The following is a 7,239-nucleotide window of genomic DNA, read 5'->3' as shown; positions in this document are numbered from 1 at the left end:
TTTAACACAATCAATTTGAAAACCAAGCCAATACAGGGGAATCTTTAATTGCCATTACTATCACAGTGTCAAATACTGTTCAAGAACAGCATCTCTGCCCTGGGGAGGAAGAAACCAGATTAAAATGTTATTGGGATGCTTTTAGCAAAATTTAAAAAAAATACAATAGAACACAGATGATGTTAATATGTGGTTTTCTAAGTCAATATACAGCCCCTTAGGGATTCTTCTATATGGCTTGGTGGCTCCAATTTCTATGTGATTTTTGACACCACTACAGTAAAAATGCAGGAACTTTACAGGTCTTTGAGTCTTTGAAGACAGCACTAAAGATGATTCTAATTTGAGGGAAACATTTTCAATTAACAGATCAGTTACAATCAGCATAATTTCTGCTCTTAAACTTAAGAAATTATCCTTTACCTTAATAAATTTTCCCAAATGAGAAAAAAATCCATAGAAATATAATTTTTAGTTTAGACTTATATGTATTTCAGAACTTAAAAATAGCTTAATATATAGAGAGAGAGAGAGAGAGAGAGAGGCTTTGCTAATGTCCATTACAGAGTCTCCAAGTGATAGAATTAATTGGCCCTATGATGATATTTGTATTTCAACTTAATTGCTTGAAATTAATAGCAAGTATTCTTATCAATATGAGATTAAAGGCATGTTTAAAACACACACACACACAACAATATCAAACTATCAGACTTAGGAAGAAAAGATTGTTGTCACTAGTGTTTATTGAGTTCTCGTATCACTAATAAGGATAATTAGGTGGTACAATGGATAGAATTCCAAGTCTGGAGTCATGAAGATCTGAGCGCAAATTTGGCTTAAGACACTTACTAGCTGGGCAAGTCACTTAATCCTTTTGCCTCAGTTTTCTAATCTGTAAAGTGAGGTACAGAAGAAAATGGCAAACTACTCCAGTTTCTTTGCTGAGAAAACCCCAACTGATGTCACAAAGAGTCAGACAAGACTGAAAAAAATTGAACAACAGCAAACATTAATAAAAACAGTAAAATAAAATACTAGACAAAACAAACAAACAAATAAAAACCCCCAGCAATGTGTTATCACAGTAACTACGATAAAAATTTGCTAATTTTAGTGAAAAATCTCTAAGCAAATTTTCATCTATGTGTGCAGGTACACATGTGCACACGAAGGACTTGTTATTCCAAACAATCGCATTATATGGTGTACATTATATAAACAAACCCAAAGTTTTTGTGAAATGGATGTTTATTTTTTAACATTTAATTCTAAAGCAACAGTAGTCATTTTTTTCTCTAGCTCAGTACATTTCTATTGATTCTATATCTGTGTCTCTATTCCTCCTTCTAACCTGCTTTTTCGTGCTTTACTAGTGGTATAGGCAATAACAATGAGCAGTCAGAAATCTTCAAAAGAAGAAAAAGGAAGTCTTTAAGTCATAAGAAAATGCTGGAAATGCATTACTTCTACTCAAAGATGCCCATTATTGTACATTCTGTGAAAGATATCCTTTCCGTTGTGAATTTGTGACACACGTTGACTTTATCTCCAGCTTTGAAAAAGCCCCAAATTACAAATCCTGAATGCTAGGTATCTTACGGGGAGTTTTACTTTCAAATTAAAAAAGTATTTCCCCAAATTTAGTTAACAAATGAAATATTACCATTAGTGAAATTCACTAGAGTTCAGAAAAGTATATTGAACTGACAGAAATGGAAAGAAATAATCAGGAAGCCAACATAGTGGAGTAATGGGAAGAAGTGTAGCAATCTCTCTCTCAAAACTCTTCCAAACAGACCTGGAAAATGCACCAGAAGAAATTCTGATTGAGAAACCCAAGAAAAAGTCACAGTGTGTCACTTTTCCAGCCTAGGTTGGCATAAGGAAATGGCTGGGTAAAGCATGCACTGGACAGGAATATGCACAGGGAGAATTCCAGTGTCCAAGGCAATAAAGGATAGGAGATCCATTATGAAGCATATCAAACTCTTATAGGGAGTAGGAATTGTGATCCACTAGCAGGCAACTTTGTTATTCACTTCCCCGTTTCAAGTCACATATCCATGCGGAATTGGGGAAGGGACCCCCAGCCAGGGATGGTATTCCAGAATAAATTCTGGGCCTAGACAAAACCTTGCCTGTGTATCTATAAAGGAGAAAGTCCAGAACCACGTAGTACACATAAATACATATACATATGTGTATCTACATGTATCTGCTCAGTAATTTTTTTGTTTAATCTATATTTTTATTTTTTTCCATCACTTTTTAAAATCTAGACTATCAAACAAACCATAAGTGAAGCCCTGATTTATAGCATCTGGCAAGGTGCAGATACTCACCTTGAAAATTTAATAACTGTCTCTCTGACTATTTGATCTGATTCCAACACACCTCTGTGAATCCTACATAGGAATCATAGACCAAAGGCAAGACTACAATTCTGCCACTCTGAACAAGCAGAGCTTTCAGTTGGTTCATATGGGCTCAGTTCAGTAGTAGTCTCCTTGCTTAGACTGAAACTCGGGTGTGGAAATTGCAAAGATCAAAACAAAGTAACAATAACTATATTATAATTTTGATCTGACCACTTTAGGAGTGCTGAGAGCTTAAATTTCCCCAGTCTGCACTCTGTGCCTGAGATCATGGAGTAATACAACACAATACTTCAAGAAAGTAGTAGAAGGATGAGTTTAAGCTCTTCCTCCAAAAGCACAAAGAACTTGACCGACGTATCGTCTGTAGTGAGCAATTAGGTTGGAGGAATGAGCAAACTAACAAAGAAAAAAATAAGTAAAAAGCTATTGTGGTCACAGAAATGCTCAAAACACTAAAGCAGAGGAAGTAACTCCAAAACATCTACAACCAAATCCTGAAATAAAAACACAGTGTGGGCATAGATAAAACTACAATTCCTTGAAGAGATGAAGCAAAAGTTTATTTAAAAAAAAAAAGATTAAAAAATGTTTTATAAGTGAAACAGGGGAAGTAAAGGAAAAAATAGGAAATAAATAAGAACTTTGGGAAAGAGAATTGAAAAGAGGAAATACCATTTAGGTGCAAAAGGCACAACACATTGCTAAACAACAAAGTCCCTGAAAGTTAGACTGCACCAAAAAGAAACCAATGACTACATAAGGCAAAAATAAATAAATAAATAAAAATAAAAGACTGAAAAGGAGAAGAAAATAAAAGTTATCTTAAAACAAAAATAAAACAAAAAAACTAACCAGGAAAACAGATTGTGAAGAAAAAAAATTTAGGATTGGTTTACCTGAAATCCATGACTGAAAAGAACCTGGACATTGTATTTCAGGAAATCTTAACAGAAAGCTGCCTAGATCTCTTAGATCCAATTGGCATCGAGGAAATAGAAAGAATCTGCTATTCATCTCCTGAAAGAAATTTTCCAATTTTCCAAAGAACTTGCATCTAAAATCCAGAGCTTTCATGGTTTATAAATACAAAAAGCTAAAAAGAAAGAATTTAAGTACAAAAGAGTCACAGTAGAGATCATATATGATTTAGCAGCCACTACCCTAAAGAAGCAGAGAGGAATTTGAAATATAATATTCCAGAAGACAAAGGATATAGGTTAACAAACAAAAATAACTTATTTAACAAAACTGAATATAATTTTCCAGAGTAAAAAATAGACCTTTAATGAAACAGAGTATGTCCACGGATTCCTGATGAAAAAATGAGAGATGCGTGAAAACTATGACATTTATCCCAAAGTGTTAAGAGAAACATAAAAAAGTAAATGTGAATGAAAAGTGATAAATGATTGAACAAGGATAAACTCCTCACATTCTTTTTTTTTCCTCTAGGGGAAATTGTAAGGGGAGGAGATCTTTATTCCATTTAGCAATCAACACATTATTCCCAAATACAATCAGGGGGCCTGCAGGAGGAGCTCTAAGGAAGCAGAATGGAAGACAAAGCAAAGGGGCTCAGAGGACAGTGGGCACCCAGACCTCCCTTGTACCACATAGGGCTTTCTCTACATGATGGATAGGAACCTTCCCTCACACTATGATGAGTACAGGAATGGTTAGAGTGAGAAAATAGATTGTGGACAGTGGCTGTGTAGTACAATGTAAGTTACCTATGACAGTCATTATCGTTTTGTTGTTTTTCTATAAGCACCAGTACTACTATGTTGTGCAAAAATGCTCCAAAGCAGGTGTTAGGGCGTTTCACTGAGCAATTGCAGCTCACTATAAGCTGAGTCCCTCTGAGGCAAGTCTTGAAGCCTACTTTGGGAAGAATAGCTGGGGAGACCAAAATCTCTTGACCACAACCAGAAAGTACAAAAAGCAAAGCAGTTGAGGGGGAAAAAAGAACAACTTAAGAGATACTGCCAGTGATTATAAGGGTCAGGGGGTCGGTTTAGATATTTCCAAAGAAAAATACAAAAACTTTAATTCTCAGGAAAAAAAATGTTATAAAACAGTGGAATAAGGTAAAATTCAGTGCCTCCAAAATGTCAGGAAGGGCCCCTTTGATCAAACAAAATAAGTAGATCTCCAGTGGAGAGGAGCTACCTGGTTTCATGGGACTACAATAATGTAGGAGCTGCTTATGTGGAGATGATGTTGACATTGATGGTAAACATTTGCTTTGTTATCCCTCACTACAGACAACAGTTATACATGGTGCCCACATGTAGCCTTGAGGGGAAGCATGGTTGCGTGCTACTTAGCTAAAGGGGAGAGCAGAGTCATAACCAGGAGTCAAAGCCTGTCTAGAATGACACAGCAAGATGATAGGATATGTAAAGAGGAGGCAACCAGGAGCCCAGGGCTAAGACCTAGGGATAATATTGTCTCACAGTTGCATGATTGACAGAAAAAACTTCCAGGATCTGTGGTTCCATAGTGAGTGTCAGGGTGAGACCTGGGGCTTCTCATCACTGGGCCAAGGCATAGAGAAAGGCATGTGATGGCCTACTTCTTACATTGCCACACCCCTGTTTCACATGTACGCTGTCTTACTGCAAACCCAGGGCCTGTTCATCAGGCAATCTGACATGATGAGTCTGTGTGGTCCACAGACACATTCCCCATGACCTGAGACAGAGAACTTGCCTGGGTGAAATGGATCTCCATTGACCCAGTGAAATTCATCCCCTACATTACTCAGGCTAATCCAGGGTTCCTTCCTGGTGAATGTAAACATAAATTCCAACCCCTTCTGGCTCTGGATCACAGTTAGGGATTCCTCATGAGTATGGCAGTACTGATGCCCTGTGTTCCAGTCTCTTGGTTCTTCAGAAAAGAAATAGCATTTCTTCTGGACATGGAGCATCACATTTGATACAGCCTTGAAAGCAAGTACACTCAATCACCATGAGGATGGCAAAAAGCACGACTGCAATGGCTTCTAACAATAGATGAGACATTGTATTCTCCAAGGCATCCTTCCAGCTGGTACTGTCCTCCTACCCAGATGCCTCCTGGCCCCGGCTCTCCCCATCCTGAGGAGACAGTACTCTTGGAGCCAACTGAGCTGGAGAGGGTGGTGGAGGGGGCCGGCTCCTCCTGGGAGGGCTCCAGGACAGGCTCCATGCCCCCTCCCACTCTGGTGCCCCTGCCCCTCTGCTAAAAGGCTCCTGGCACTTCTGTTACCTGGGTAGGGGGAAAACAGAGCCAGAACTGGCCAGAGACCTTCCCTTTCTCCCTCCCTACCTCCGCGGTGGGAGCAGGAGCTGAGGAGGGGAGGGATGCAGAGGAGAGCTTCTGCAGCTCAGCACAGTGGTGGCGTGTTCAGCTCCTCTCCTGCCCAGGATCCTTAACAATGAGAAAAGTCCCTCTCTGCTTCACTCTTCCATCGCCGCAGCATCAGCATCAGCATCAGCTTCGCAGGCTTCGCCTCTTGAGTTGCTCAACTTGGAACTGTTTGCATTTTAATATGAGCTAAAACATGTCTCTCTGAATTCTGTTATCAACGAAGGTCAAAAAAAGAGTCCAATTAATTAGAAGGCCTGGGAGTAGGTGTGTTTTGTCTTGTTCTTAGAAGAAGGATGGAAAAGGAGGGGAAGAAAAAAGCAGCATAGGAGAAAAGGCAGAGGAAGATTAGGGGAAACAATCCCCATAATTGGGTTGTGCAAGGAGAAGTCTCTTCCAAAAAGGAGGAAAGGATGGCTTGATTGGCTGACATGTCATCATCATTCTCATTTGATATGGCCAAAGGAGGGAAGAACACACACACACACACACACACACACACACACACACACACTGACAGTTGAGTGCAGAAATTTATTTCACTCAACAGTAAAGTATGAAGGAAAGGGGAGAAGGGGGAAGGGAAGTTTAGAGAGTGGATAGATTAAAGGATGGATTAGTATTTTTAAAAATTCTAACTAAAGATGTACAATATTTTTTTCCTGAGGTGGAAAAGTATTGACATAAAAAGAATTCCATCAATTGTGGGATGGTTGAATAAGTTATCAGGTATAAATGTGATGGAATATTATTGTAGTATAAGAAATTATGAAAACAATGACTTCAGAGAAACTTTGGAAGATCTATATGAAAAGATACAGAGTGAAGTGAACAAAAGCAGGAGAAAAAATTTGTACAATGGCAACAATATCATAAAGACAAAAACTTTGAAATATTAGGAACTTTAACCTTCATAATGGCAAACCAGAATTCTAAAGGAATAATGATGAACTATTCTATTCACCTCCTGACAGAGAAATTAAAGATGTCGTATGTGTATGCCTATGTGTGTGAGTGTATATATGCATGCACATATGTGTGTGCACAATGTATGTGTATGCATATATGCACTTACATACTCATGTGTATACATAGCATACAGCATGCACATGTGTATTTATATATGCATATACTTATGCATATATATGCTCTTACATGTGTATATATAAACAACACACATCACTCTATTTATACATAGCAGTGCATGTACAGAGGTGCATGTACACAATGTAGATATGCATGCAAATCCATGTACAATCATATGCATAAATATGGAAATAAGGGAAGGGAATAAGGCTTTGTTAACCACCTATTAGGAGCCAACCATTGCCCAAAGCATTCTACAGATATCTCAATTAATTTATATATCTATCCATATACATCTCTGCCTCATTTCTTTCTTCCTTCCTTCCTTTCTTCTTTCCTTCCTTCCTTCCTTCCTTCCTTTCTTCCTTCCTTCTTCTCTCTCTCTCTCTCTCTCTCTCTCTCTCTCTCTCTCTCTCTCTCT

General features: G+C 38.2%; 1 pseudogene; it reads right to left on the bottom strand.

Annotated features, from left to right (window-relative positions):
* Positions 1-4,980: 4,980 nt before the first annotated feature.
* Positions 4,981-7,239, bottom strand: part of LOC138163957 (C-type lectin domain family 2 member L pseudogene) — a 3,019-nt pseudogene continuing 760 nt past the window's right edge.

This window comes from Petaurus breviceps, unplaced genomic scaffold (genome assembly GCF_028583685.1).
Source record: "Petaurus breviceps papuanus isolate PSGF00001 unplaced genomic scaffold, PetGlider_PUasm1.0 189, whole genome shotgun sequence".
NCBI lineage: Eukaryota > Metazoa > Chordata > Mammalia > Diprotodontia > Petauridae > Petaurus > Petaurus breviceps.
The sequence above is the reverse complement of the archived record's forward strand: the minus strand, read 5'-3'. Positions and strand labels throughout refer to the sequence as shown.